This window comes from Cryptomeria japonica, chromosome 7, assembly GCF_030272615.1.
Source record: "Cryptomeria japonica chromosome 7, Sugi_1.0, whole genome shotgun sequence".
Lineage (NCBI taxonomy): Eukaryota > Viridiplantae > Streptophyta > Pinopsida > Cupressales > Cupressaceae > Cryptomeria > Cryptomeria japonica.
Window position 1 is genome coordinate 119,863,427 of NC_081411.1, and position 19,520 is coordinate 119,882,946.

The window sequence follows — 19,520 nt, forward strand, 5'->3', positions numbered from 1 at the left end:
TTGAACTTATTGATGTACCTGATACAGGTAAGGCCCCTTAAAACATTTGTTAGCACATGAAATAATTGGCTCAGCATCAAAAAAATTAATAACTTCAACATTTTTGCTCTCGTCATCAACCATCAAGTTTTTTTCTAACAATTTCAATTGGCCTACATAGTGAATCATATTAATAGCTACCTTCACACTTGTAGGTCCAAATTTTACAAATCTCTCCCAAGTTCACTGAACTTTAACTAGTTCCTTCATTTCCTTCTTGTCATCTCCTACTATTTGTTCATCTTCATTAGTCTCCATGGCTTCAATAAAATTGCAATTAGTCAAAAATATTTCCCAATCCTCCATCCACCAATGGAACAAACTATCGAGGGAACTTGTCTCATCCTTAGAGCACGGATACAATTCAAGGATTCCGTCAACATTCGACTCCATAGGGCCTTGATCAATCTTCTCTATCCACTCTTCACTAGAGTCAAGATCAAATGAATCCAAGGAAAGCTATTTCCTCATTCACTATCTAATTCCTCAAATATTATATATTTCCAACCTTCATTTTCTATGGAAAAAAGGATCTTTTTTCCAATAATGGTCAACTTTGGCCAAGACCAACCAACCCCAAGCCAACAATGCATCATACACCTTCTTGGATAATGAGATGACAATGAAGTTTAGCAGAAATGCTTGAGTTCCAATGCTTACCTTTTGTCCCATTAGGACTCCGAGCACTTCTAACGTTTGTTGATCAACTCCTACCAACTAGAAAGTTGGCGGCCAAATAATCAATCAACTAGGCCAAGCTCCACCAGGTATCTTCTAAAAATACATTGACACCAAATCCACTACCAACAATTGTATTGGTTAGTTTATTTTCCACAATCTCCATATGTGGTTTCCATGACGAACATTGGATCAATCACTAGAACTCCCAATAATAGTTCAATAAATGGATCTTCAATAATCCCTATTTAGATTCTAAATAGGTGGTAGCATGCATCATTTCAATCCTCTCAAGTATAGTATTAGATAACATTCTTGAGTTCAAGAATACTATGCAATAAATTCATTACTTTAACTAGTACAGCCATTTAAAATACTTTCCTTGGAATAAATTTATCTAATTCCAAATAACTTGTTATCGTACTCGCATGTCCATTCAACAATCAACATGCATTATCCATAGCATGTTTCACCTCAACTCTTGCTTTGCAGTCTCTTTTTTTTGTACATGGGTCAACATACACAAAGTCTATGATTGCATGCTTGCATTAAATGTCCCCTTTTGGGAGGACCCTCGATCTTGCCCTAAAATCACAAATGCTATTAAAATAAGAAATGTAAGATAGTTAGGGATCATACCTTAAACAATAAATGTCTTTATCAAGATAAATCTGGTTAAGATCCTACAACCATGTTAGATAATATTTGAAATATAATTTATTAGATCAATTATTTGTATTTGGGTCAGTAATCACACATACAAGTACAATTATCATCATAATTCATTTGATAAGTCATGTCACCTCTAAATTTATTTTTTAAGTATCTAAACACAATAGGGTTGGAATGAAGGAGCACGATATGTTAGCCTGAAGCAATCCTTGCACAGCCCAAGAGCAAACACTCACCCTCTTGGCCCCAAGTGGAAAGGACATTGGACATCCAGCATGGGGTGGTCTACCTAGTGGGGTGCTTGTATCTACCCTCCCTATTCATGTCTCCTTAGTCATCCTCTTATGATTGTGATTTCTCCAACAATCAACCATCATAGAAGTTGGAAAGCAAATTGCAATAGGATGCTCGGAAATCCTCTTATCTAAGCCCAAGAGTAGACACTCACCCTCTTGGCCCCAAGTGACAGGCACACTGGACATCTAGCATGGGATGGTCTACTTAGATGGTGACCTCGTATCTGCTCCCCTTCCTTGCATTCCCTTCTCTTCTCTACATGATTGCTTGCCGGGTTATAAATAGATTAATGTTTTAGGATATGTAATACACATTAATATCTATACCAAACACATAAGAAATTGCACATTAGATGATATCTTCATAACACATACATTAAGCATACATCTCATGCATACCACAAATGGATAAGTTTGCTATTGTCTGCAATACATATAGAAACCACTGATCTGATCGATCTATATGATTGATTACTGAAAACTGTTCTATTTTCTTATACTGCTGACTGGATTGTTGGATCACTGGATATTGTTCTCTTTCATATGTGGATTAATGCCCCTTTGAAATGATTGCCTGATATGTTTTTCTGATTCGATTGATGCTTGGATCCATTCTATCATCCCATGCTCTTCATTGAATGATCTTAGTATACATTCTATTTACCCATATCTATTCCACTTCGCAATTCTGCTCGTACATTCATTCTTCTTCACAATATTAATATCACCTTCCTCAACATATATATTCCTTTGCAAATCTGCTCCAACTTCCTTAAATAGAAATCTGAAATACTCTTCATATTTTTCCTGCTCTAGGTCTGCTGTATATCTGCTTTAAATTAAATTTTCTCATTCCTTACTCCCATTTTCAACTCCTCCTCATCTCTTATATATACCTTTCAAAGGATGCGATCCTTCACTTCAGGTCGGCCCATTACTTTTGAAATTATATTTTATTTTTTATTTTGTTACCCTTTTCCCTTTGCTTCAGGTCCGCCCCTTACTTTTGAAATTATATTTTATTTTTATTTTGTTAACCTTTTCCCTTTGCTTCAGGTCAGCCCTATTTACTAATGTGTGGGTTAAGTGGCTATTTAAGGATGTGATTTGATTTGTAAAGGATGTTAACAGCGGGGGTCATGACAGTGTAACAACCAATACTATATTATTTATCTCTACATAAACCACATCAATGCTCAACTTCTACTTCAGACATCCACCATTTTCATGGTCTCCAAATCAACACCATCTATAAAGTAGTTTCATACTGCCTTAAATTCTCAGCTAATCCCTTCCAAAATGGCCTCATTCACTACACTCTTGATATTGTATGGTAGGCTGACATCTAGGCTGACTTCTACTTCAGACATCCACTATTTTCATGGTCTCCAAATCAACACCATCTATAAAGTAGTTCCATACTGCCTTAAATTCTCAGCTAATCCCTTCCAAAATGGCCTCATTCACTACACTCTTGATATTGTATGGTAGGCTGACATCTAGAGTCAATTTGAATTTGACTAGTACCTTCCCCCACTGTTGTTATTGAATCTATAATTACTTATGCTCCACAAGGAAACATCTCCTAGGTATTTCAAACTATCCCCACATCGAGAATGTTTCAAGGACAGATAGGAAACATCAGCAAAGTTATCCCCTACAAAAAACAATTAGGAAATGTTTCCGCTTCACCTCAAAAATAGAAAGGAATACTGGGGGGCAGCAGGAGTCAATAGGCTGGCCCCAAAGGCCCAGCTTGCATAAAGTACAATTTAGAATAAACACTAAAATGAGAAAAAGGGGTATAACTGTTATATAATTTAAATTGAATTGAGAAATCATATTACATAACTACTGTGTAATTCCCAGATCCATACCAATAAAGATTAATATGAACAGTTGCATTATATGTGCTATAATTTACTGTCATTTGTTTCAGTGATAATGGTCCAATATTTTCTCCCCTTGCATTTTGAAGGAATCTCAATGGAGTATATGCATTAAATTTGGAATACAATATTGGAAACAAAGCCCAAATGAATGCAGTATTAGTTTAACCCTTCATGTAATCGTGTAAGAAGGTTTTTTGTTGTTACATTTCAAATTTGCAATTGCCACCCAACAGATTATAGTTGTTGCGTAACAAGTCTTCAAATCTCATGCAACAATCGAGGAACAAGCTTTCTATTGTTGTGCAATAGGCTACAATCGTTACATAACAAGTTTACCACAACAGTCTTAATTTGTTGGGAAACAATCATCAGTTGTTGCATAACAAGTTTTGGTTTCTACAACAAGTCGGTCACAAAAACAGCTCAAATACATTTAGTTTGCCTAGTTTGAGGCTTTGAAGACCTGTAGATCTTGTTTATTTTTGTCTATTATGTAAATTAGTCTCATACAGACCTCTGATTTTTAAACCTATGATTTTTGTTATGTTTTTATTATACAATTGGAGTGAACCCTATGATTTTTAAACCTATGATTTTTGTTATGTTTTTATTATACAATTGGAGTGAACCCTACCCCACATTTGATTTATTAAAAAACAATGGGCAAAAATTTTGTTAATTTGTGTTGACTCGTGAATTCTCAATTCAGCTCTACTGTTATGCAATATGGTTCTTTAGTGTATATGATGAATGACTTATATACATGGCAACACGTCTCCCACCCCCTGAGACATGTCTCCAATACCACAGAAGTCCCCGGAAACTTCCTAACACACAGGGTTCTTTTGGCTGTCATCTCCCACCATCTCCGAATTTTCCCAAGCAGATGATGCTGTCTCCCACCATAAAACTTAGGGTAAAATGCATTAAAAGGTAAAAAAGGAAGGCAAATAAATAAAATAAGCCTGCATAATTTTTCGTGCTGATATTATGGATGATACAAAAATCCATGCAAAGTTATAGTAATTGGATCTACTGACAATATAGACTTTTCAAGAGGGGCATAAACAGTTGTATGGCTGATTTCTTGTCAATGTAATAGTCTAAAGAGAAATTGCCTTTACTATTTACTGTTATTACATGGCTGATTTACTGTTCTTGTTTTCAAAGTTCTATGTCATAATATTTTCTGGAAATTATTAAATTATATTAAAAAATATGGCATCCCCAAGTACCTGTTGTGACGTTTTCACACATCGCCCCATTGCAAATGGGGACCCATGTTTTTTTTGCTCGTTTTGCTCGTTTTCGCTTTGCTTTTTAGGGTTTTGGTTTAGTTTGTCAGTTGTCTGGATTTGGGTCAAGCCCTAGGGTTCCCTTTTCGATTTTCTCAAGCCAGAATCCAGTCAGTTTTGAGAGCTTTTTGAGCTTCCTTTCGTAGCATGCAATTTTGAATGAAATGAATTCGCCAAAAGGTCTATTTTCAATTGGAATTTTGAATGCAGAGTCTTAATTTGTCTAAGTGTTGATGATGAAATGTGAATTTTTGTCCAATTGAGGAATTTTGACCAAATTTTGACTTTTTTGATTTTTGATCCCGGGCGTTGGGAATGATTTGTTTTCGCCTTGTGAAGTGATTAAATATGTGAAATTATGTTATTTTGGCCTGTAGGAGCAAAATCGCTCCTGTCCCTCAGTGAAGGACCGGAGCTCGTTTTCAAATATCTTACTGTCTCTGCAGGGTCAAGATGAAGTTTGAATTGGAAGAGATAGAGAAAGGCGTAATCTTTCCGTTGAATATAAATTGAAGAATTTCACGAACACGGAAATGCCTCCAGGAGTCAAAATCGCTCCTGTCCCTCAGTGAAGGACCGGAGCTCAAAATCAAATATTGCCTCGTCCTTGCAGGATTTTGACGACTTGACGATTTGAAGAGGTCCAAGGAGAGATGTTTTATCAAATGAATATAACTTGAAGTGCCGTCGTGAAGGAGAATGACCCAAAATGTAAAAAATCGCTCCTGTCCCTCAGTCAAGGACCAGGACGAAATTCTTTGTAGCTCCCGTCCCTCTCCCAGGGACCAGAGCGAAATCCTTCATAGGGCATGTTCTGGATGAGGATCGAGCAAGTTTTAGGTTTGAAGGCAAGAAAGGAGGTGAGTTGAAACTGTTGAAAGCAAATTGAAGATTACCAAATGTCAACAAGGGACCCAAATGCCCAAGTTCGCTCCTGTCCCTCAGGCAGGGACCAGAGCGATTTTTGTCTTAGATGATTTTCTTGCCAAATTTAAATAATTTCCAAGGCATGGATGAATGAAAAGGTACATTACGAATCCATTGAAGATAATTTTTGAAGGTGAAAAAGAAAGATGAAGCCTACAGGACCAGGATCGCTCCTGTCCCTCTCCAAGGGACCAGGGCGATATGATGATTATGTTGCCTTTTCTTCAAGTTCAGGACATTCCAAGTTCGGATACATGGTGGTGAAGACATTTTAAGGCGTCTTAATCAAGCACAAAGTTACAAAGGTCGCCTATGTTGAAGGAATTACACCAAGACCCCTAGTTCGCTCCTGTCCCTCAGGAAGGGACCAGAGCGAAATTCTTATAATGGCTTAGATTTCGAAAATTTGTCAAGTGTCAAGCGACCAAGGGGATCAAGGGGACTTCATTTTACGCGTTGAAAGCAACTACAAGTTGAAGAAGACAAGACAAACTCAAAACCTTGAAGTTCGCTCCTGTCCCTCAGGAAGGGACCAGAGCGATATTGATTATATTGGCTAAATCTCTCAAAAATCACGTTAAGGTTTTGCAAGGTCATAAAAGGTCTAAGGTGTCATTTGAAGATGATTTACAAAGGTTTCAAACGTTAAACAATCATCAAATCGAACAAAGAGGCTATATCGCTCCTGTCCCTCTCCAAGGGACCAGGGCAATTTGCATAGGATCCTTCATTTTCCTTCAAATGCATGTCAAGGCAAGTTTACACAAGATCAAGGATGTCTTTTAAAAGGCAATGAACGAAGAACAAAGATGGAAGGATACAAGGATCGCTCCTGTCCCTCTCCAAGGGACTAGGGCGATGATCTTCTAAACATCAAGGTATCTTGTGGAATTCAAGCAAAACGAAAGTGGAATGAAAGAATAGCATTGTTTATCCTTCACAATGAAGATTGAAGTTCGAAGTTACAAAGGCGAAGGAGAAAACACATGGATCGCTCCTGTCCCTCTCCAAGGGACCAGGGCGATATTTGCCAAAACAATTGTTATCCTTTAAAGATCACGTTAAAACAAAGTTGCAAAGGGATTGAAGTGTTGTTTGAAAGGTAATAAAAGAGGAGTTGATATCAAGAACGGAGAATTTCAAGTGAAAAGATCTAGATCGCTCCTGTCCCTCCCCAAGGGACCAGGGCGATATCATATCTAAAGGACATTCATTTGCAAGAACAAGTCAATCAAGCTTGAAGGACCTAGCGAAAATGGCAATACCAACGTAAGGATGAAAACTTTGAACGTCAAAAACGCAAGGATCAAGACTAAGTTGATGGATCGCTCCTGTCCCTCAGTCAGGGACCAGGGCGATGAGGTTTGTACTCTTCCCAATTCTCCAATTTTGGCGTTCAAACAAGTTTTTGAATTTATTTTAAATGCTAAATCCGATAGGTCTTGAAAATTTAATTAAGTGGCATTTAAAAATAACGCATAACATTTATTAATTAATTTTGCCTTTTAAAGGCATAAAGTTAATTAATTATAAAAATAAGTTGAGCGCTTGAGTTTATTTTATGAAGGTCGGCCCTTGTTATTTATTTAAAAATCATTTTAATTGCCTCATTTTGGCAAAGTCGGCCTAAAGGTGAATAAGGGGTTAAGCGCCTATAAAGGAGGAGTAGTTCATGTCATTTTCACATCATCGTTTATCATCTTTTCATATGTGATTTGGAGAAGGCAAAAGAGGTGCGAGTTTCTATCCAAGGAAGGCGCAAACATCATCAAAGGAAGTGCGAGCTTGAAGTTAGAGTTAGGGCGAACTTGCTATCATCACGTCAAAGACCCCTCCTCCAAGATGGCGAATTGCTAAAGAGGATTGTTTATTTGGAGAGAGATCATGTTGAAGCCATCAAATTTTGATTTTTGCTTAGGCGAATTCCTTCATTTTGCATTCTAGTGTTAGCTCTCAAGAGAGGTATGGCGATATGGATTTATTGTTTTGATTTTGAACGTTGATCGTCATAGCTTAAATTTTGAATTTTGAAATTTTGAATTCCAGTAGCCCAATCGTCATTTAGGAAATGATAATTCAAGGACTTATCATGAAGTTTCCTAAATTTAATCTCTAATCTAGTTATTCATTGCAAAATCATGTTACTAATTTTGAAATGTTGTGTAGGCATCAAATGGAGATCTCATCAAGGAAAATCAAGCCGGATCAAGGACGGTCTTCGCCGGGACGATCAAGCCAGGACAGGGGCGACCTCTTTCAATCCAGCGTTCCAAGGCGAGGTACATCATCATCCTGCACATCAAGGGCACATGGAGTTAGAACAAGGGCTCGTTGAAGAAGTAAATAGTTCCAGATGAATTAATTAAAGCAAGCTTCTCAACAACATCAAGTTGAATATCTACCAAGTTACAAGTGTCAAATGAGGTGGCATCCTAGTCATCACGTCTCCAATCAGTGAGGTCCACCTCAGCATGTTCAGATTCAATGTACTTAACTCATGGAAGGTGGCACAAACTCCGATGTACCTACCCCGGCTATCCATTGGTCGATTTTTCTAGAGAGGACATGTGTCCAAGCAATACAATTTTATCATTGGTCAAGCATTAAATGTTATGTAATGGTTGTAACAAACCCTAATTAGGGTTTTCATTGTAAAATCTTGGCCATTGATCTTGAATCGATCTAAGCCATCGAATTGTATTGTGGGCACTATATAAGCCCTGACATTTCATTTTGTAGATATAATTAGAATTAGAGAGAGAGTTGTAAATAATAGAACGCAGTTAGTAGATAGAGAGTAGTTAGAAATTGATAGAATAGCAATTAGAGTAGAATAGGAGGACAAGGCAAGAAATTGTTGCCATTGATTGTAAACAAACTCCATTTTCATTGAAGTAATGGTGAAGTGTGTCGTTTCTTGCAATTTGCATGGTTTCTTGTTGAGTCTTCAATCTTAGATGGTAGATGATTAGATGAATGGAGGAAATGTGATTGATTGATGGTGGAATTCGTATATCCATACTACTAGCAGTTTGTTGATTGCAGACTTGCCTTGTGTAGTCAACTGGAATCGTTCAGCTTAAGCTCAATTTCAATTTGTCGCTTCTTCATTGATATGCATCAACTTGATGGTGTCTATGCCTGCGGTGATGATTTGAACATCATAAAGCTTCCCTTAGAAGATTGCACTAGCCTTGTGGAGATGGTCCATTGATGTCAAAACAAGACCTAGTTAGAGTTTCATCAAAAATCAAATCATTGCTCCTACATTCTTAGTATTAGGATTAGATCCTCTCTTCGCCCTCACCCCTTTTTCCATTTTTTCAAATCTAAGCTAGTAAGAGCCCGTGTTCCAGCAATAATCAAAGCAGATCAGACGTTCAATGTAAGTCCCCTTGTGATTCCAGCAAATCACATCATACCACTGGAGCTTATCCACACGTAGAGACCCTACATACAGGAACCTTGAAGTCATCCCGATTGATCCTTTTCGCGACATCTTCAGCATTCGGAGGCTTTATTCAAGAGAGGATAAGGTACCCTTGGGTATTTTATTCTGTGTTAGGCAGTGTACAAAATACACATCAACAGTACCCCAGTCTCCTATTTTTGAAAATTAGCCATATCCGTACTGGTACCAATCTTTGGTGTCTCCAAGTACCCTCGTCTCCTAATGACTATGCTTATATATGAACAAAATTGAAATTTCCTAATTTTTTAAGTTTCCCTATTTTTTTATGTTGTCCCACCATCCCCTATCATCTTTGTCCCGAAAACTCTGTGGAACATAGATTATTACTCCTTTGATTCCAATAGCCACCTAGAATTGCATTCTTGTTGTTTTGGAGGTTTAGTGATGTATTATTAGACTGCTATCCATGCATAGAATACTTGTGCTCTCATTTTTTAAATTATAAGGTCACTCCTTAGTTGAAACATCCATTATCTAACAAATATCATATAACATCTTTTTAGTTCAATTTACCTTGGTGTGGCACTCTGCTCTAAAATTTGTGCACTTTAAATTATAGGCTCTTTATAATCTCCTTAAAATGATTACACTAATCCCATTTTGCTATCACTACTGACATATAATTTGTCATCTTAATCTTCTTCCATAAAGAGTGAGCCAGCTCATCAATACAACCTTACTTTATTAACCCATCCATTAGTTCCTTGTCCAATATACTCAACAATTCTTTGAACTTCCTATTATAGGCTTGAATATTTTCATACTTGCCCTATCAAGCATTATATATTTTGGTGACAATTCCTCTATTGTCCCTCAATAGTTTGAATTCTTGTTCAAATGCCTTCCTTGATCTATGCCACATGTCTTCGTCAGTATCTAGAATATACATACACCAATCAATCACCACTCCTAGCAGTATTGTTGGGAAACGTCTCAACCAATGTCAATAGTTTGTTTGCCCATTCGTGGTCCATATGGTAATACACATCCCACAGTGCCTTGCAAGTTCTTCAAATCCATCTCCACTAAAATTCAACAACTACTTTCATCATTTGGCCTAACTAGAGTCGTCATTGTTTGATTTGACCACAATGTCTAAAAATTTTCTCCTCAAAAATATTAGTCAAGACATCTGTTTGCTCCTTAGGCACTCTGAAACACATCCAAATCCTCAATCCTTGTAAAGGATTCAATGATCCGAACACTAATAGCACCACCCTTAAGTTCCCCTCTTTCTACTCCAACCTTCTACGGTCATATCTTAGACTCAATTTCATTAATTATCAAATTTTGATGCCTCAAAAAGCCCATTCTTTGTCTGCCAAAACAGCCCTTAGATTTTGATTTACATTAAAACTACCCTCATACAAAGGGGGTTGGTAGACTCTAGTGATTCAATTGACTCTTCCTACAACCAAACTTGATAAGCAAGATAAACACGCCCTTCTTCAAGTAAGCGAGTTGCCAAGTAACCTTGACTGAGTCTTCCTCTATATGCTCTAAGACATTCATAATCGATTAAATACTCTCATGTCTTTGTTCTCCAGTACAGCTCCAACTCATGCATTGACTGCAAATTCTGCTTAAATTCTAGCAATGTAATTATACTAATAGATTTCTAGAGTCTACTATTTCTCAAAGCCTAATTATATTGCTGTTTAGGCTTAATGGCTACAAATTTGTCCACATCTAGCATAGTCATCAATAAGCTGTTTCTTTATGAATCTAACCTAATTTTCTATAAGCAATAGCACCAAATATTCACTGGCAAACAATAACACTACCAATTGCAATATAAATAGAGCTTGATAGAAAATACTAAGAAATTGTAGAGATGAAGATCATTGACTGTTTTATTCCAAGTAGTGCTTGCATGATCCAACTGTAGACCTGAAAGGATAATGTATACAATTAGATTGCCTTTTCAAACTACTAGAAGCATATTTAAAGTACATAGAAAAGCATATTTAAAGTACATGACAATTACACAACCACTAGCAACCAATTTCTAAAAACTACCCACAAGCCATAAAGTGTTTAATACATAGTTGAGTACACCCATATTAACAAAACATAACAAGTTACTTTGTACAAAGTTCTACAAACTACAAATGGTATGATAATAAATCATCGTTTGCATGCATGTTTCAAGAGTTCAAAAAAAAGTGATTTAAATTCCATTTAAACTTGAAGAAATGGACAGAATCTCTTAGAAGATAACGATTATAACAAAAGATTATGAAAAAGGAAGCCATTGGCAAATTGGTAATTTTGGGAATATTGTTTGTAAATTCCTTTGTAACTTTGGTTTGTTTTCTCAATTAAAGTTTCTAATGATGGACAATAAAATTATGAGGCCATCAAAAAGTCCACTAAAATCAACATCATGAGCTTTGAATTTAGACCTTTATTCTACACCATCCTAAACACCAAAAACTAATGGGAAACTTCACCTACCAATACTTCATTATGAATTTAACACGGTCTATAACATATAGAAACCTCCTATATCAGATGTATTAAAGACTTCCACCAAATTGCACATCAATAACTACATTACACATTAGATACCAACCATATAGTTAAAATGCTCCCCATAGTTATCTAATAAGAAAGCATATGACTAAATAACTCATCATTCAATCCAAAGTCAATCAACAATATGACAAAATATCAGTCTTATTGTAAATCCTAAAGAGTATCCTATAAAGTTTTTGAAGATCATGAACATCGCTATCAAAGGTAATAGAATAAACAGCTTGATTTTAAATATCTCTTTTCAATTTGGATTTTTTAACCTTTCTTTTTGTATTCCCCTGGAAAATCAACCTCTTGAATCCTTCAAAAGCTTGATCACTTTCTCAATCTTACTTCAAATGTCATTGTATTGCTACAAACATAGACTCAAAGAATGAGCACTATATTATACAAAAGCTTGATAGTAATGGATAGGATTATGTGCAACATCAATTGATACGGTGACTACTACATGACACCTCTCCATTTGTTACAAATCTGCACTACCTGTTATAAATATAGACCAAATTTCTATATTAATAAAATTGTGTCTTACTCTCTGAAGCCTTTCACAAAAGTCATGCCACAGTTTTTAGCACAGGAATTCTAATCTAAAATGTCTCAAGAGTACATTTGAGAAGAGAGATAAAGTGTATACAAATTCACATGTAATTGTCAAGAGGTCAGCAAGGCTGGAAAATTGTTAGCTTGTTACTTATAGTCAAGAATGACAATACATTTTAGACTTCCTAACAGGATTGTCACCTTATGGGGTACATATTAATGCTTCAAAAATCATGGATTTGGTAAAACCTTCACCATAGATACTGCTATACCAAGTAAGGCATCTAAAAAATTTATGCATCCCCATTAATATGATGTCATGCATATGTTAGCATATGCAAAGAAGAATTCCTAGGATTGGGATTATCTCGATGGTAAATAGAATATAAATTGGTTTAGGATCTGTCCATTATGCAAAGAAGATGTGCTACACAATGGACTCTTTCCATTATACCGTTTTTTTGTACATTTTATACAGTTTCTGAGTACCACCTAATTATAAAACATAAAAAACTAAAAAGAAAAAAATCAGCAATACAAGACGCATTGAAAGTTATCATAAAACATCAACATCAACCAAACATGGAATACAATCTCATAAATTGGATAAGGAAGGTCACTGACAGATTGCTCAGTGTTTAGCAGGAAATTGAGATAGGAATAAAGCCCAAAACAGACCTGTACCTAACCACATATTACAACATCAATATATTTCACTGATTGCATTGTATGCAAAAAAATAATCATATGTATGCTTCTGATCCTCATTTATCTCATTAAATCACAAGGTTGGAAAGATTTGTATCATTGAATTGTGGATTTGTTCCAACACAGTCATTATGGATACAAGGACAGAAAAGGAGACACCACTTTGGAAAAGGATGAGGGAGACAATGAAAAGTGCATGTCTACATTACATTTAAATATAGTCACTTGGAGGTGCTGATATGAGTACATTGACAGGATTCCCTCAATTAACCTTGGTTTCCCAGTGACCATGTACAGAGCAAATAGAGACACGAGATATGGGTACAAGGAGAAGAATGGGGACATCACTTTGAAAGAGGATGATGGAACCAATGAAAAAGCACATGACTACATTAAATTTATATAAAGTCACTCGGAGATGCTGACACGGGTATGCTAGATAGGATCCCCTGAATTAACATAAGTTTCCTGGTGACTGTGCAAAGCAAATAGATCCAGCCTGGGCAACAGATCACCTCAATAAATAATGACTACAAGGGAGTGGCTCATACCTCCCTCTTGAAAATAAGGTATTTAGTATTTCAATTCCTTGGAATGCAATGTACAAGAATTAGCCTTCAGAATGATAAGCATAAAGGAGTGGCTTATACCTCCATTGTCCACATTCAGATTTTGCCAAAATATGGTCTCTGTTCTAGTTGATAGAGAAATAAACAATAGGGCACTTTGAATTACATGTTATCATGTGGCATCTGATATTTTTTCATTTCTCCTTGTCCAAGGAAACAACCAAACATGGGTTCATCGGCAATCAAAAAAGAGTTTTTCTAAAGCAATTACCGCTACAGTTCAAGGTTTCATAGCCAATTGTGTATTTCTTGTTGCATGGCCCTTTGTTGCACTTCAGAATAAATTATTTTCTTCTGAAAATAGCCATGATCCATTAGCACTTTGGGAAATATTTACTAAGAGGCTTCCATCCCTAAGACTGAAAAAAGTTCTCATGAAGTTTTCCGACACTGATGTCCCCAAATGACCTGCTTTTGGGAAGCTTGTGTCCAATCCTCTAAAAATTACCTCCTAAATAAGGACTCTGAAAAGACTTGCCATCTCCCAAATTCGCTAGGAACTCAAGTATCAAGGTATGCATCTCCCTCACAAATGGAGACAAAAGATTTTATTGGAACAAGTTTAAGTACTTAATATGCTTTCCTAACACACGGAAATCAAAAGGCACAAATCAGCACTGTAGTGGACGAAATCTAAGCATCTTCCCTTAGTGCAGATCTTAATAAAATGTGAAGGAGAAACAAATAAACGAATTTTGATGGGAACTAATAAGTTTCTTTTCCATGGGGTGGCTTTGCACATAAGTTGACCTAATAGACCCCTCTCCAATATTATCTCCAAATACAAATACAATAAATACCATATACAAAGATACAAATTACTCATAAATTAAAAATATCAATATCAATCATCCGAAATTTTGTATTTAAGGTATTTATAAAGATTATCGATTTCTAAATATTCTTCATCATAATTATTAAGGTAATTTTTATTAGATTATGTATTTGGTTAATATTCATAAATACTATAAACAAAATATGATGACCAACATTTCCATTTGGAAAAGAAATAGCATATCACGTAAAGTGAAGAAGGAAAAGGATAAAATTCAGACACCACCACCAAATGCTTCTGCTCTCCACCTCTGTCCATGTGTCACCGCTCTTTTTGTGCAAAACAACGGGACACCAAATCCACCATATAACATTTTCTTCCCAACAAAAAGAAACACAGGCTAAATAAATATTATTTGCAGCCTAAAAAGAATTTAAAAATGCTGTTTTATCTCAGTGCATTTGTGTGGATTCATCGATGTTCACCTAGGGTTGTTCAAGTTCTAGATTCATCTGAGACAAACCCACAAGCTGTTTGTTGCACCACGACGGAATCCCCTGCCGCACCAAACCAGAACCCGAACTGGGTTTGAACCAGCCCCAGAACTGGGGCCTCTACTGAACAAACCAGTAACATAGGTTTTGGAAAGTAAACAAGTTTATTAGCTAAAGAAAATACATTTTCCAGTTAATGTGCCTTCTTTCTCTGTCTAAGCATTCATCAGCGAATTTGAATATAGTATCAAACACATAAAAATTCTAATGCTACCTATGACTCCTGATGATGGATCACAGATCATGGAGTGTGATGCGAAAAGTTGATGTTAAAATCTGCTACATAATATACACCAAAAGCTTTATTTATTTATTTCTTAATTATGGACTATAAAAATCTATTGCTTCTAATATATGAAAATTAATTGAAATTTTTGCTCAATAACTTGGATTGTAAGTTACTTCCCAAGTGAACGTTACTTTTTAGAGGATAGAGAACTGGGTTCGGTTAGCGGTAGCCTATAAAACATCATTTTACATCATTAATGTTTTACCATTCAAAGTTCAAACTAACTAAACGCTCCTGTCCCCGATCCACCTAAAACTTTCTAAACATCCCAGAGGGGCATCCCTGCATTCCCAATTCATATAAACTTCAAGTAACAATAGTCTAAAGCCAGCTAGGGAAGCACTTTGAAACAAGGTGTTTGCAGAAGGATAATGAAGATAACAGTGATCTCCATACAAAACAATCCATATCGCTCTTATAACTCATGCTTCTTCAATATTTATTTTGGCAGACAAGCCTGGAATAAGAATTTTTCATCTCTTTTCTAAGGTACCTTAGGATCTGTAAATATTTATGTGTTGTACCCGCCACAGTGCAGTCCTTCTGATATTCTAATATACAGGAAATATGCAAGTACTGCCAGTGTTCAATGCTGTATGGCACCTGATAAAAGTGAATTATTGGTAAACTGGTAATAAATTAAACCCTTGCTTGAAATTTTGCCACAGGTCATGGTCTAGTGCACAAGGTGGGGCAAATACCATGATAATGACTTACATTCAAGTCCCACTAGATTCATCGCCCATGCTGAAATGACCACATTAATGCAGTCCACATCACAATGAGACTAAAAATTCTCCAAGTTTGATGGCATTTTCAAGTAAATTATACTAAAGGTTGTTGTGTTTCAATATATCTATTATGAATAAAAAATAATTCTCTTAGAATTAAACATTTATTCAGATACTGCTAGTACTTCTTGCAAAAATCAATCTTCATTTTAACAATGGTCTCTTCTCTAGTTACCAGGGAACTCCAGTATATGAAATCGCCATCCCCACACCCACAATTTTGGTGACTTAAATTATACATGACATACCTCTACTCTTGTTCATTTATTCACGTATCCTTAATTTCAATGGCATCCCCATCCCAATACTGGTACACATAACCCCACATCTCTACATAACTATAGTCTCTTCCCACAAATTCTCAAATTAAGATACATTTTATGTTAGGAGACCTCGCTCTAGACATTAAGCATTTCAGTAATTAAACTCAGATAACATCAATTACAGAACTTTTTTTCCCTCCCATTAAATGGCATAATCAATTAACTTTTTAAGCATTGAGCTGCCTCTTGGTAACTAACTAATAAAGGTTTCTCAATTGAACTTCAATGACACTGCAAGAGGCAACCCAGGAAGCAACCTACGCTCAGCTGGAGCTGAAGTGGTGGTGCAATCCCCTTCAGGCCTCTTTCATTTAAGTGGAACCTTCTTTATGGGTTCCAAATTGAACAATCACACAGAAGTTTTAGAGGTGATGAGGGTTTCAAGATGGTTGTCGCTATCGGCAATAAGAAGCTGGAAGTTGAAGGAGATTCCTTAACTATCATTAAGGGGATGCCTAATAATTCTCAAATATTGTTGAGGAAGCATGACTAGATGAGAGAGCTTGGCAAATGTTGGTATTGATCAATATCCTTTCTCCGTTAAAATAAGCAATCTCCCTGAAGATTGGGGAAAATCATTTGTCTCTACATTGAACATACTCTCTTTCTTCTGGCAAAGTGAGCATTCCTGATTTTTGTTCTCCCCCACTCCTTTAAATGAGGGAAATAGTTATTTTATCTGCACTCATTTGATTCATGTGATGCTCAAAATATTTCTGCATACTATCTCGTTGCATGCAGGGTTGGCAATCTTTGAAGTGTGGGAGCTGCCATCAAAGGGGTCTGCATACTATCTCGTTGCATGCAGGGTTGGCAACCTTTGAAGTGTGGGAGCTGCCGTCAAAGGGGCGTCCCTACTCCCTACTGGGTCTGTTGTTTTAGCAGGCAGATTTCTGCATTGATCTTCTGTGCACTGCAAGATGTATCATGACTATTCCTCTAGGGGCTCACCCTACAGTGGTGGTGTTTCCAGTCATCGTCTACACAGCACACCGCATCCCTGACGTGGATACATCAAAGAGAATTTGGGGGAGGATGGGTTGAACAATACTGATATTCTTCATACCAGGGCCTCCATCTTGGAGGATTTCATCAACAAGCTAGGTGACAGGACTCCAGATTCTGAGACTAGGTCTCTTTCTATAAAGCATGCATAATTGACTGTCTACTGCTATGATTTAGCCCTTTGTGTGGACAATCTGCATGATCAATATCTGGAGATATCAAGTGTGTTTACCCTGCCAGCTATTTCAAGGGGCAACCCTTCTAGTTAATGTTACCATTATCTTCTTTTTGTTACTGATGTTGTTGTGGATTTTGTCAGTTTTGTACTTTATTGGAAGGTTTTGCCTTAGGCCATGCTTGCTGGCTAAGAGGCTTTGTTTATCATAACTCGTTTTTTGCCTTCATCACTTTTGCTCTCAGGTTTGTCCAGCTCTTATCGTACCAGCACTTCAATTTCGAAGGGCAAAGGCCCCTATAGAATCCTCAATCAACCTATCAAAAAATTCATCAATTAACAGAACAATAAAAGAAACCATTTAATTAATTCAGGTTTCTGCATTTCACTGTCTCACTTCATGACAATGCCATACCCAAAATTGACAGGGTGTATTTCTGATAACACAAAGAAATGACACAATGCAATTAAGAAATACAATCTGCTAAGCAGGTTTACCAATGAAAATCCGAAAAATCATATAAATGAAACAGCCAATGAATTGGACAGATTTCTCTACAAATACTTTTCATTCGTGAAATCTTACTAGTTACAAATCAATAATAGCCAGGGCCCACAGCTTCCCTTCCACGCTCCCCAACATCTCTCAAATTAAGATAAATTTGATGTTAGGAGCCTTCTGCTCTGCACATTTATTCATTTCAGCAATTATACTCAGATAGTATCAATTACAGGAAAGAATATAAGAAACCTTTTTATTAATTTATTTTTCTGGATTTGATTGTTTTGTTTCTCTATATAACAATAGATTGAGATGAATCTGTGTAATTTCTGGTAAAACAAAGAAATGGCATGACCTGGGGGATTTTAGATAATTAAATTATTAAAGATATGTACCTGCGAAAATCTCGAAAGGGGAATAAAAGGAATCACACGGTAAAACACTTACATGGGTACATTACCAAAAAATAAAAAATAAATATTAAATTCAATCATGACATCTTACTTGGTTTTAAAATAACGATAGCCCTCATACGAAAACAAGACCCAACATTCGAACTGAAACAAGCCTCTTCAATTTCAATACAACACATAAACCATCTCCTCGATTCAATTGGAGAAGCAATGTACACCAAACCCAACGTAATTTGTTGTAAGAGAATATATAGCACCGGAATTTTTTACGTCAATTGAAAGAATGTTCACTGAAACCCTAGCGGACAAATCCTAAGAGACAAAATCAAAGGCTTACTATATATTTTATTTTAAAATTATATATGAATCCGTATTGTTTTTTTTCACCGAAATGAGCCCTGAGCTTACCTTTCGATTAATTATGAGGCCCGAAATCTGTAGAATTACTTAGGGAAATCCTGAACATAGTTACAGAAAAACCATAAATTTTGACATTTGAAGGCTTCGGAGGAAAAAACAATTTTAAGAGAGAAATTAGGTCAACAAATTTAGGGGCAGGTATTACCTGGTCATGTGAGATTAGATGAACATCAATCTGAGTCAACGCCCTTCCTAGCCGTATGAAAACAGGACCCCCATGAGTAGATTTTAACCTCACGGTTCTTAAATGCTCTTTTATTAGTCCTTAAAATGTTCCTCGGCTACCATGAGTAGATTTTAACCTCACGGTTCTTAAATTGGATTAGATATTCAAAACAAGGGTTTAGGGTTCAGCCCAAGGTTTAGCAAACTAGCTAGTGCACTTGCAGGTGAAAAGAGAGCATGATATTATTTTTGCTTTGTTTTTGCTTTTTTTAATTATTAATTTTTTTTTAAGGTATAAAGAGGAAAATAAATTTATTTTTTTAAAATTTTATATCATTTATAAGATAATTTTGTTATTTGATATTATAGTACTAGTCTATGTTGATATTCGTTTGGTTGAGAGTCAATGACTAAGGTGG

At 36.2% G+C, this 19,520-nt stretch overlaps 1 protein-coding gene across 4 annotated transcripts in view; it reads right to left on the minus strand.

Annotated features, from left to right (window-relative positions):
• The window catches only part of LOC131040616 (F-box/kelch-repeat protein SKIP30), an 86,429-nt gene extending 67,146 nt beyond the window's left edge, over positions 1-19,283 (minus strand). The window contains exons 1-4 of one of the 4 annotated variants that reach the window (XM_057973574.2): positions 19,082-19,283; positions 18,925-18,974; positions 18,188-18,285; positions 11,091-11,161 (exon numbers count right to left, since the gene is read on the minus strand). The gene's annotated coding sequence lies outside the window, so the exon portion shown is untranslated. Of the gene's footprint in view, positions 1-11,090; positions 11,162-18,187; positions 18,286-18,607; positions 18,786-18,924; positions 18,975-19,081 lie in introns of those variants that run through there. The other 3 variants (XM_057973571.2, XM_057973570.2, XM_057973573.2) reach the window with 3 other exon arrangements.
• Positions 19,284-19,520: the final 237 nt, after the last annotated feature.